Source organism: Oncorhynchus mykiss, chromosome 30 (assembly GCF_057628025.1).
Source record: "Oncorhynchus mykiss isolate SJ-2025 chromosome 30, ASM5762802v1, whole genome shotgun sequence".
Lineage (NCBI taxonomy): Eukaryota > Metazoa > Chordata > Actinopteri > Salmoniformes > Salmonidae > Oncorhynchus > Oncorhynchus mykiss.
Window position 1 is genome coordinate 26,766,773 of NC_143051.1, and position 13,400 is coordinate 26,780,172.

At 43.4% G+C, this 13,400-nt stretch overlaps 1 protein-coding gene across 13 annotated transcripts in view; it reads left to right on the forward strand.

Moving 5' to 3' along the window:
* The window catches only part of LOC110489414 (trafficking protein particle complex subunit 9), a 304,212-nt gene that overhangs the window by 100,260 nt on the left and 190,552 nt on the right, over positions 1-13,400 (forward strand). The gene's annotated exons all lie outside the window — the stretch shown is intronic.

Here is a 13,400-nt window from a genome sequence, read left to right on the forward strand (position 1 = left end):
TGAATTTGCAAATGATGGTGGAAAATAAGTATTTGGTCACCTACAAACAAGCAATATTTCTGGCTCTCACAGACCTGTAACTTCTTCTTTAAGAGGCTCCTCTGTCCTTCACTCGTTACCTGTATTAATGGCACCTGTTTGAACTTGTTATCAGTATAAAAGACACCTGTCCACAACCTCAAACAGTCACACTCAGATCTAGGTGCTGCTGTAGGCCCTCCTTGGTTGGGAACAGATCTAGGTGCTGCTGTAGGCCCTCCTTGGTTGGGAACAGATCTAGGTGCTGCTGTAGGCCCTCCTTGGTTGGGAACAGATCTAGGTGCTGCTGTAGGCCCTCCTTGGTTGGGAACAGATCTAGGTGCTGCTGTAGGCCCTCCTTGGTTGGGAACAGATCTAGGTGCTGCTGTAGGCCCTCCTTGGTTGGGAACAGATCTAGGTGCTGCTGTAGGCCCTCCTTGGTTGGGAACAGAAGCACCAGACCATCAGCAAACAGTAGACATTTTATTTTACCTTTATTTAACTAGGCAAGTCAGTTAAGAACAACAGTAGACATTTGACTTCAGATTCTAGTAGGGTGAGGCCGGGTGCTGCAGACTTTTCTAGTGCCCTCGCCAATTCGTTAATTTGTACAGTTGAAGTCGGAAGTTCACATTCACCTTAGCCAAATACATTTAAACTCAGTTTTTCACAATTCCTGACATTTAATCCTAGTAAAAAATTCCCTGTCTTAAGTCAGTTAGGATCACCACTTTATTTTATGAATGTGAAATGTCAGAATAATAGTGGAAAGAATAATTTATTTAAGCTTTTATTTCTTTCATCACATTCCCAGTGGGTCAGAAGTTTACATTCACTCAATTAGTATTTGGTAGCATTGCCTTTAAATTGTTTAACTTGGGTCAAATGTTTCGGTTAGCCTTCCACAAGCTTCCCACAATAAGTTGGGTGAATTTTGGCCCATTCATCTTGGCAGAGCTGGTGTAACTGAGTCAGGTTTGTAGGCCTCCTTGCTCGCACACACCTTTTCAGTTCTGCCCACAAATGTTCTATAGGATTGAGGTCAGGGTTTTGTGATGGCCACTCCAATACCTTGACTTTGTTCTCCAAAAAGTACAACTGTAGTCTACTTGTGGTGCAGGGTTTGAATTGAATTGAAATGACCCACCCGCTCTGTCAGAGCTGTGGTTTACCAGTGGGCTTGTAGAGGGCTGCAATTCAACACACACACACCTTTCCTTTTGAAGTTGCCTAGGAAACTGATGTGATTAGCAAAATGGCTGTGGTAGAAGTGGGAATGTGGAGTGGCTTGCCAGTACTGTGCTGATGTAGTACCTTTACCAGCCTACACACACACCCCTGTCCTTATTTCCACTGCAGCGATTACATGGTTGTACCACTGACTGCATGATTGTACTGCCTCCTGTGTTTAGACAGGGCTGTGGGAAGCAATCTGTCTTATGTGGAGAGAGTCCTCTGCTATTTTTTGAGTTTGATTGCAACATACAGTACAGTCCTCACGTGTTCAGCTTTCAGTTGAAGTCCTGGCTGTGAACTTATCTTGAACTTATCAAGGTGTTTCCTTGTGTTTGTGAATCACATGGAAAGAGTCACTTCTCTCGAACCAATTGGGAAAGAATATTCAGTACACTACTCACCATAAAGTTGGCTGCAGTCTTATACTAACAAGTAGTGTTGATGTATTGGTTTGAAAGGGATCCAACCAGATATATTCTCAATGTATTAACAGTTTCTTAAAAGGCAATTTGTTATAGCGCAACATTCTGCGGCATCGTCACGCCTTGGAGGCTAAAAGCATGAAGGATTATGACAAACCAAATCACTGTTGTCCAGAACTGCTAGCTGCACATCAACGTTAGAAAGAATGTTTTACACTTTCTTTGTCAGCTTGGGTGAAAAGCCAAGAGGCTTTTTAACGGATGATTGATTGTGTGTTCCCTGTTCTCTCTGGAAGCAGAAACTCTCTGGATATGATGAAATTACAGAATTAACAAGTCTGTGTCCCAAATGGCACCCTGTTCCCTTTATAGTGCACAACGTTTGACCAGTAGTGCACGATTTAGGGAATAGTGTGCCATGTCAGACACAGACAAAAATTGGAGTTGCGTAAGTGGAGGAAAGGAGCATCATCTAATTTTCTTATTACTTCTAGTCATTAAGAAGCTCTGTGGTTTATTTCCCCAGAGGGGTTTAGTTTGGCACAGATCCTGGAACAGGTTTCCTTTGAGAGTTTGGCCATATATCATGCATGCAGCAGGAAAAGATTTCATCCGATTTAGATGAGATTCCTTAACTTTGGTCCGGGCGGATTGGATGGTTTTATGTCCTGGAGATGTTTGGATGAGCAGTCCCTCTTGACATGCCATTTGGTATTGAATGATTTCTAAAGCATGTGTATGCTTCCTGAAATGTCCCGAAGAGGCCTTTACGCTGCCTTCAGGAAGTATTCACACCCCTTGACTTTTTCCACATTTTGTTGTGTTACAAGGTGGGATTCAAATGGATTGTCCTTTTTTTTGTTGTCAACGATCTACTGTCAAAGTGGATGAAAAATTCTAACATTTGTGAAAAATAATTCAACACTAAAATATCTTGATGACATAAGTTTTCAACATGTTAGAACCCCCTTTGTCAGTGATTACAGCTGTGAGTCTTCCTGGGTAAGTCTGTTAAGAGCTTTACACACCTGGATTGTACAACATTTGCACATGATTCTTTTTTTAATTCTTCAAGCTCTGTCAAGTTGGTTGTAGAAAATTGCTGGACAGCCATTTTCAAGTCTTGCCATAGATAATCAAGTAGATTTAATTCAAAACTGTAACTCGGCCACTCAGCAACACTGTCTTCTTGGTGAGCAAATGTACTGTAGATTTGGCATTGTGTTTTAGGTAGTTAATTGCTTTGCCACATATTTTTTTGCGGCATTACTTTAGTGTGTAATCCTGTGAGAAAAAATGTAAATGTAATCCATTTTAAATTCAGCAAAATGTGTCAAAAGTCAAGGGGTGTGAATACTTTCGGAAGGCACTGTCGATTCTACTAGATGATATTATTGCATTTCTGAGATTCTATTCTATTAGTTGATATGCTGATGTGAACGGTATTCTATTATGGCCCAGCGGTGAGCGTTTCAGCTGCTGATTGTGGTGGAGGTGCTTGCAACTGAGCAGCCGCATTAGAAATATCTGTCCAAATACACTCAATCGGTTGACGTTGCTAACGGAAAGGAAAGGCAAGGCTAGAGTCATTATTTGAATGGATTGAGACAAACTGTAGGCTAAGGCTACACATGTTCTCCTCCCACACACAGAGTCATTTGCACATTTTCTCTTGACAATGTGTCTCTCTTCCTACATTATGTGTTGTGATTTACACATGTACCGTTAACATTTCGTTGGTTCTGTCAATGGAATCAGTGGAAGGAGAGAGTGCCCCTCGTGCCTGTATAACAGCCCACATTGTCACGCAGTCAGAAATCCAGCAAGGAATGATCATATTCACACAATTCACCTGAACAAGGGTGCAGACCCTGATTTGAGAAATAACATCTCTATCTCTGTCGGGTTCATTTGGGGTCATAGTATTAGCAACACTTGTTCACTGCCCACCTGAGGGACTGTATTTTCAGCCATATATTTCCTGTGTTTGAGGGGTGCAAAGTCTACTGTACCTTAAATCCTGCTGGATTGATTGCTACCACCTTTACTCATCGCGGCTCTTTCATACTCGTGCTTGTGCCTATCGTTTTGTCCGGTTAGCGTTACGACTGCGGAAACGTTTGTAATGACCTGTCAAACCCCGGTAATGAAATGGAATACATGGTCTTATCGTTGACTCTATAAGAACACTAAAGCGTCGTCTCGGGTTTAACACACCATCTCAACACAACACAGATCATTTCATTTGATAGGTATTCTTATTTTTTTTTGCGGAGTCATTTAATACAGTTGAAATGTTTAGAAAATTGAATGCACGGAAATGAAAGCAACTTGTGAAAACGAACACTCAGATTATAACGACATTGTGTCTGATCTCGCAAACAATGTAACGTGTTTTTAGATAGGTGTAATCTAGAGCCAAGCCTGTTGATTTGTATTCCTAGGGTATCCTGCTATTGACACCAATAGTTGAATTATGCAACAGAACAACAGCAGTAAATGATGAGGCAGTCTAGACGGCCCAGGTAGGGTAGACAGAGTGTTTGGTAGTTTCAACCTTGTTCCACTCCTTTATGTTAATGTGTTCATATGCAAATACAGCCATTTTATTTTGTTACAAATGAGGCACATATCTTTTTCTTTCTTTAAATATTTAATACAATAAGAAACAGTTTATACACTATAAAAGTATGTGGTCACCCCTTCAAATTAGTGGGTTTGGCTATTTCAGCTACACCCGTTGCTGACAGGTGTTTAAAGTAGAGCACATCGCCATGCAATCTCCATAGACAAACATTGGCAATAGAATGGCCCTAACTGAAGAGCTGCTGGCGCTGCCCCAGTCAACTGTAAGGGCTATTATTGTGAAGTGAAAACGTCTAGGAGCAACAACCTCTTAGCCACAAAGTGGTAGGCCACACAACCTCACAGAACATGACCCGGGAAGTGCTGAAGCGCGAAGCGTGTAAAAATCGCCTGTCCTCAGTTGCAACACTCACTACCGAGTTCTAAACTGCCTCTGGAAGCAACGTCAGCACAATAAGTGTTATTCGGGAGCTTCATGAAATGGGTTTCCATTGCCGAGCAGCCGCACGCACACAAGCCTTAGATCACCATGCGCAATGCCAAGTGTCGGCTGGAGTGGTGTTAAGCTCGCCACAATTGGACTCTGGAGCAGTGGAAATGAGTTCTCTGGACCACGCTTCACCATCTGGCAATCCGACAGATGAATCTGGGTTTGGTGGATGCCAGGAGAACGCTACCTGCCTGAATGCATAGTGCCAACTGTTAAGTTTGGTGGAGGATGAATAATGGTCTGTGGCTGTTTTTCATGGTTCGGCTAGGCCCCTTAGTTCCAGTGGAGGGAAATCATAATACTACAGCATACAATGACATTCTATATGATTGTGTGCTCCCAACAGTGTAGCAACAGTTTGTGGAAGACCTTTTCCTGTTTCAGCATGACAACGCTCCAGTGCACAAAGCAAGGTCCATACAGAAATGGTTTGTTAAGATTGATGTGGAATATCTTGACTGGCCTGCACAGAGCCCTGACCTCAAATCCATCAAACATCTATAGGATGAATTGGAACGCCGGCTGCGAGCCAGGCCTAATTGCGTAAAACATCAGTGCCCGACCTCCTCTAATGCTCTCGTGGCTGAATGGAAGCAAGTCCCTGCAGCAATGTTCCAACCTCTAGTGGAAAGCCTTCCCAGAAGAATGGAGAATGTTTTAGCAGCAAAGGGGGGACTAACTCCATATTAATGCCTGTGATTTTGGAATGAGATGTTCTACGAGCATGTAGTGTATGAGTGCATTCTAGGGGGAAAAAGGTGGAATCTGACAATAAATTTAGTAGCTGAATTCCCACCAAAATCCCTGAACTGTTATGTGTTATAATGAAGTCAATGTCTGATGGGTTCGATCTAAACGTTTAGAGTATCTTCATCCATTGTCCAACTGTTGCATTTTTATTATGACCGTTGCTAATAGTATAGATCACAGAGGAGAAATACACTTTGTTCACACACGAACAAGTCCTATAAGAACACTTAATGCTCCTCTCTTCCACCTACCCATTCTCTGGCTGCATCATAGACACACATATACACATATTTTATAAAGAAATGACTAATGACTGTCCGTCCTGCCAGGCAGCGACACAGAGCGGATCAGGCTACTTCTCGGGGTCCTGATCCTGTGTTTGTTCTACAAAGTCTGGTTCATTATATAGAGGAGAGCACCAAAACCAATGACGCTGAGGTAGATTTAGGAGACCTTTTGGAGGTGTTTAATGACACATCAGGCTGGTTGTGACGGCGGAGAACTAACCTTTATCTGTCTAATTTGTGTTGCTGGAGGCTGGTTGGTTGGAGCTGATCAATGCCCTTTCTGCTGGTGTTTTCACCTGTTGAGGTTGCAGTGGTTTCGTTGAGCACTATTAGTAGTAACAGTGTTGTGTTGTGTGCATGCGTACCCGTTTGTTTATGTTTTGTTTTCATAAGCCTGGGAGTCATTCTCCATTCTGCTTCATTTACGTTAGACAAGGTTCTCCACATGTTACTTCTTAGCTGTATATGTTAAAACGCTAAGTGCTTAAGACTACACACACACACACTCTCCCGGACGAGCTAAACACCTTCTTCACGCGCTTCGAGGAAAAACAACATTGAGACGCTGACGTGGGCCCCCGACGCTCACAAGGACTGTTGCACACACAAGCATTTCACTGCACCTGCGATAGCATCTGCAAATCTGTGTACTTGACCAATACACTTTTGATTTTGTTTGACACACGCACACACACACACACACACACACACACACAGGCTACTACCCACGGCAGCTCAACCAAAATCCCACCGTGTAGCCTCGGCGGGAGCCCACCACACGGAGCTCTGCATGATGTAATCAAGCCTGCTAATTGCACAGCAGTGCCATGGCTCATACTACAAAAGCCTTTTAGTGAGAGCCCACTCAATTGTCACTTGTTGGCAGCCATTGTGTCCCAATTGCTGTTGGAACAACTGTATAGTATTTATTACGGCACAAGAAGAGTGGTTTAAACATCTAGATAAATCAAAGATTTAATCATATCTCTATGGGCTTGAAGTTCTGGTTTGAGTGTTGCCGTCTAAACTAAAGCACTTTTGGTGCAAACCGTATTCATTTTCTGTTTATTTTATTAATTATAATCATAGTAGTAATATATGCCATTTAGCAGACCCTTTTATCCAAAGTGATTTACAGTATGGGTATGGGTATGGCTGGTACCGGGAATCAAACCCACTATCCCGGTGTGACGAGCCATTCTCTACCAACTGAGCTACAGAGGACCATTATTATCAAGGTCCTACTAAAAGAGGGATTGACTCTTGTTCAAACTAATTCACGTAGCCACTATCAGTTTTATGTTTTATTCTAAGATGAATCACTTGTTGAAGTAGGCCTGTTATACCTGATGGGGGGTTGACAGGACAAATCTCATCAACTCAGCCGTGTAGAGGTTGTAGACATAGTTACATTTTTATGAAGCATTCTTGCTTCAGATGAAGTGTGAAATGCATTGTGACTATGGTGTCCTCATGCTACCTGTCCTCCCTGTTACTGCTACCAGTCAGACTCACTGTGTTGCTACCTGTCCTCCCTGTTACTGCTACCAGTCAGACTCACTGTGTTGCTACCAGTCCTCCCTGTCACTGCTACCAGTCAGACTCACTGTGTTGCTACCAGTCCTCCCTGTCACTGCTACCAGTCAGACTCACTGTGTTGCTACCTGTCCTCCCTGTTACTGCTACCAGTCAGACTCACTGTGTTGCTACCTGTCCTCCCTGTTACTGCTACCAGTCAGGCTCACTGTGTTGCTGCCAGTCCTCCCTGTCACTGCTACCAGTCACACTCACTTTGTTGCTACCTGGTGTGTTTCCTGTATTGATGTCTCCACTCAGTCTTCTCTGCTATCCCAAACACAACACTTCTCTCTCCTTCTCATGGACCAAACTACCCAACGGACTGACACACATTTGTTTTCTCCCAAGATGTGTGTGTGTGAGGCACCATACAGTACAGTGTGTATCTAGATAGCTGTCTCTGTTAGGGCTGTGCCCCAGACAGAACCTCTGTCTCCAGGTAGATGGAGGATGCTGAAGTGTTTTTGTTCCATAGACATGCCAGATGAGACTGGCACGAGCAGAGTGTGTGCATGTGAGTGTGCGCGTTTGTTCTCTGCTCCCATCGGTTATCTGTGGTAAAGGGGAGAACAGACCAGGCCAGTCCTGGTGTTTTCCTCTCTTGACCCAGCCTCTCTAGTGGACCTACCTCATCATATACTGCTAGTTGTCCTGGCAACTCTGTCCTCTGCTCCTGTACAGGGGCGTCTGTGTTTGCTTTTGCTCCCAGCGTGCCTCCCTCCCTGACTCCATTCTCAGTGTTCACAATGAAATGAATCAGTTCTTCACAATAGGGATGAAGCATCAGTGGAAAAGCAAACAACTTTCTCTCTGCCTGTGTATAGTATGTCTTCAGTAGCCAACTGATATGAGAGAGAAAAGTGGTTCAGGTAGGAACTTATGTCGGAGTTGCAGTACCACATTCTGTCCACAGAGGGAAGTAGAGACAGTGTGAACAGGGTTCAGTCTTTGCTTTCTTGGACTAAACCGTTTTTAATGGTATACTGGCAGGCTATATATAGCCTAATGGAGTGTGTATTAATTCTAGGTGAATGTCACTGTTTCTATGGATGTCCTGTGCTGCACCATGTCTTACAAACAGACGACAGTGTAAGACCTGAGGCTGTGTGGAGGACATGGACCAGCTGGGGTGACCGTGTGTGTTCCACCTGTGGCAGCTCACAGCTACAGTCACAAGTGATGGAAGAAGACAGCCCTTCACTAATCGATTCATCATGGATGAAACCAATGTTTTTTTCTGCTCCTCACCAACAGGGTGTTGAGGGTTCACTCGCTCTTCTGTAGGAAGACCTTTTGCCAAACCTTTTCACCACTGCTATGTTTGTGTTTCTATACAGTTCGATATGGTTTCACTCTTAGAAGCGCTCATTCAAGTGGATGTTAGGCCTAACTCTGCATGCTCTTTCTGTGTTAGCTTGATAGAGACATTATGGTGTTTCCATCTCAGATGTCTCAGACTGCCATAGCAAAAGGGATAGAAAAGAGCGGGTGAGTCGGACTAAAAGTGCTTGGGAATGGGTTACATGGGTTTGTTCTTGCTGGGGTAGACCGAGCTCTGTTTATTACTTGAACAGAGAGAGATCTCCCAGCCGTCCATGAGTAGCGTGATTGTGTCTGTCATTATTTGTGATGCATGCTGTTTTTGTACTGCTCATAATACTAGGGCTAACACCGCAAGGCTGGGCTACCTCCTGGCTGGGCTACCTCCTGGCTGGGCTACGTCCTGGCTGGGCTACCTTGCTGGCTGGGCTACCTTGCTGGCTGGGCTACCTTGCTGGCTGGGCTACCTTGCTGGCTGGGCTACCTTGCTGGCTGGGCTACCTCCTGACTGGGCTACCTGCTGGCTGGGCTACCTGCTGGCTGGGCTACCTGCTGGCTGGGCTACCTGCTGAATAAGGCAGTGTGGTGTCAACATGGAGAAATGAATATGTTTCTCTCTCCATGCCTGTCTCTTTAGCCATCTTTCATTCCCCTTCTCTGTTTGTGGACACCTGCTCTTAGAACATTTCATCCCAAAATCATGGGCATTACTATGGAGTTGGTCCCCCCTTTGCTGCTATAACAGCCTCCACTCTTCTGGGAAGGATTTCCATTAGATGTTGGAACATTGCTGCGGGGACTTAATTCCAGTTGGAAGTACAGAACCGTCTAGAATGTCATTGTATGCTGTAACGTTAAGATTTCACCTCACTGGAACCATGAAAAACAGCCCCAGACCATTATTCCTCCTCCACCAAACTTTACAGTTGGCACTATGAATTGGGGCAGGTAGCGTTCTCCTGGCATCCACCAAACCCAGATTCAGCCGTCGGACTGCCAGATGGTGAAGCGTGATTCATTACTCCAGAGAACACGTTTCCACTGCTCCGGAGTCCAATGGCTGCTGCTCGGCCATGGAAACCCATTTCACGTAGCATCCGACGAACAGTTATTGTGCTGACATTGCTTCCAGAGGCAGTTTGGAACTCGGTAGTGAGTATTGCAATCGAGGACAGATGATTTATACGCTCTACGCACTATAGCACTTGCCTGTCCCGTTCTGTGAGCTTGTTTGACCTACCACCATTGGATATATTGAAGCAACATCTCAAGACATCAGGACATTAAAGCTTGGTCGCAAATGGGTCTTCCAAATGGACAATGACCCCAAGCATATTTCCAACGTTGTGGCAAAGTGGCTTAAGGATGACAAAGTCAAGGTATTGGAGTGGCCACAAAGCCCTGAACTCAATCCTATAGAAAATTTGTGGGCAGAACTGAAAAAGCGTGTGCGAGCAAGGAGGCTTACAAACCTGACTCAGTTACACCAGCTCTGTCAGGAGGAATGGGCCAAAATTCACCCAGCTTATTGTGGGAAGCTTGTAGAAGGCTACCCGACACGTTTGACCCAAGTTAAACAATTTAAAGGCAATGCTACCAAATACTAATTGAGTGTATGTGAACTTCTGTCCCTCTGGGAATGTGATGAAAGAAATAAAAGCTGAAATAAATAATTATCCCTAATATTATTCTGACATTTCACATTCTTAAAATAAAGTGGTGATCCTAACTGACATAAGACAGGGAATTTTTACTATAATTTTATGTTAGGAATTGTTAAAAACTGAGTCTAAATGTATTTGGCTAAGGTGTATGTAAACTTCTGAATTCAACTGTATATATTTTGTCTATCCCAGTCCCGTTCCCCCGCAGAAGGTCTTTTGCCTTTTGGTAGGCCGTCATTGTAAATAAGAATTTGTTCTTAACTGACTTGCCTAGTTAAAGGTTAAATATTATTATATTTTTTTAAGTAATAGACTGTTGTTTCTCTTTTCTTATTTGAGCTGTTCTTGCCATAATTTTGACTTCTGACTACCTCATTAAGCTGGTTGAGAGAATGCTAAGTGTGCAAAGCTGTCATCAAGGCAAAGGTTGGCTACTTTGAAGAATCTCAAATATGAATATATATATTTTTGATTTGTTTAAGACTTTTTTGGTTACTACATGATTTCATATGTGTTATTTCATAGTTTTGATGTCTTCACTATTATTCTACCATATAGTAAAAATAAACACGCATCCTGGAATGAACCATTGATGTTACCTGGGTGTGAGGTCAGAGGCCCATTTTGGCACTTAGATGAGACTGAAAGATGCATGAATGGACTGTTGGTACGTTTGCTCTGACCCTGTCATACCACATCAGCATTATTACATCTAGCCTTAGATGTTTTATCCAGGCCTTAGATCTTCAGGAGGAAGAAGCCTCTGAGCAATCTGATGATCTGACAATTCATCAGCTTTACCTGCTCCACTGAGAGGAAAAACACGAGTATGTTTAGTGGTGGTGGTGGTCATCAACATGCTACACACAATGTTTTCAGAGAAACGGAGACTGCAGGGCGAACACTTCAAAAGAGCTCAGCTAAATTCAGTATATTTTCCAGGAATTGTTTAGGGATGACTGGGCTGGCAATGTTGTGGGTATTTGCAGAATGACCCGCATATGAAAGCTATGCCTATGTAGTGACGCATGCTGTGCCAGGCGAGAGAGAGAGCAGAAAGTGAGACAGCGACTCTAAGACAGACAGCTACAGCGGGTAGAGTGTGAACACCAGGCACCCTGCTTAGAGCTTGTCTCAGGCCAAGGCCGAGGTTGGGACCAGGACCAACCACCATACAGCTGCCCGGACACATCTGGAGCCAGTTCTAAGCAGCTGGACACTAAGGTAACTTCCCAAATGGCAGCCTATTACCTATATAGTGCACTACTTTTGACTCCTTTTAGTAGGGAATACGGTGCCCTCTGGGATACAACCTAAGCAGAGATAGACTCACTGGAGGAAAACAAACAGAACCTCCAAAGCTATAAATGTACTGTAGAAAACTTAGTGGTTTAGTATTTTTGATGGGAACAAAAGTTGACTTAAGAATCTCTCTGTGGGCTGAAATCCCTGTGAATGACGAGGACCAAATAGCTCAAAATGGATGTACTTCAGCAATGGGCATGTAGGTATCATCAATTATAAAGGGCGGACGATTTTACTTAACACGGACATGGGCAGGCGTCATAGGAGACAAAACTGAATTTGTGGAGAATCTCTGGAGAAAGTGGAATTCTTGTGTAATCCTAACACGCATAATTCATTAGATTTATAGCCAAACACCCACGTTTTGGGGACAAAATAAACTACTCTGCAGGTACAAGCATGAGAAAGACAAGTGAACTAGACTAGACCTTTAGAGCCTAGTAAAGTACACTATACAGTTGAAGTCGGAAGTTTACTTACACCTTAGCCAAATACATTTAAACTCAGTTTTTCACAATTCCTGACATTTAATCAGAGTAAAAACGCGTTTCCTTCCTGAGCGGTATGACAGCTTTGTGGTCCCATGGTGTTTACACTTGCGCACTATTGTTTGTACAGTATGGCATTTGGAAATTGCTCCCAAGGATGAACTAGACTGGTGGAAGTCTGAAGTTTTTATTCTGAGGTCTTGGCTGATTTGATTTTCCCATGATGTCAAGCAAAGAGGCACTGAGTTTGAAGGTAGGCCTTGAAATACATCCACAGGTACACCTCCAATTGACTCAAATGATGTCAATTAGCCTATCAGAAGCTTCTAAAGCCATGACATCATTTTCGGGAATTTTCCAAGCTGTTTAAAGGCACAGTCAACTTAGTGTATTTAAACTTCTGACCCACTGGAATTGTGAAACCGTGAATTATAAGTGAAATAATCTGTCTGTATACAATTGTTGTAAAAATTACTTGTGTCATGCATAAGGTAGATGTCCTAACCGACTTGTCAAAATTACTTTTTTTTAAACAAGAAATTTGTGGAGTGTCTGAAAACTGAGTTTTAATGACTCCAACCTAAGTGTATGTAAACTTCTGACTTCAACTGTATATATAGGACATAACACACACCACTGCATAAAGAGAGACCTAAGACAACAACATAACATGGCAGCAAGACAACACAGCATGGCAGCAAGACAACAAGACAACAACATGGTTGCAACACAACACGGCAGCAGCACAAAACATGGTACAAACATTATTGAGCACAGACAACAGCACAAAGGGCAAGAAGGAAGAGACAACAATACATCATACAAATCAGCCACAACTGTCAGTAAGAGTCCATGACTGAGTGTTTGAATGAAGAGATTGAGATACAACTGTCCAGTTTGAGTGTTTGTTGCAGCTCGTTCTAGTCGCAGCGAACTGAAAAGACGAGCGACCCAGGGATGTGTGTTCTTTGGGGACATTTAACAGAATGTGATGTGTCCTATAAGGCAGAATGGGTGTTGTATGTGGAGGATGAGGGCTGCAGTAGATATCTCAGATAGGGGAGAGAGAGGCCTAGGAGGGTTTTATAAATAAGCATCAACCAGTGGGTCTTGCGACAGATATACAGAGATGACCAGTTTACAGAGGAGTATAGAGTGCAGGGATGTGCCCTATAAGGAGCATTGGTGGTAAATCTGATGGCTGAATGGTAAAGATCATCTAGCCGCTCGAGAGCACCCTTAACTGACAATCTATA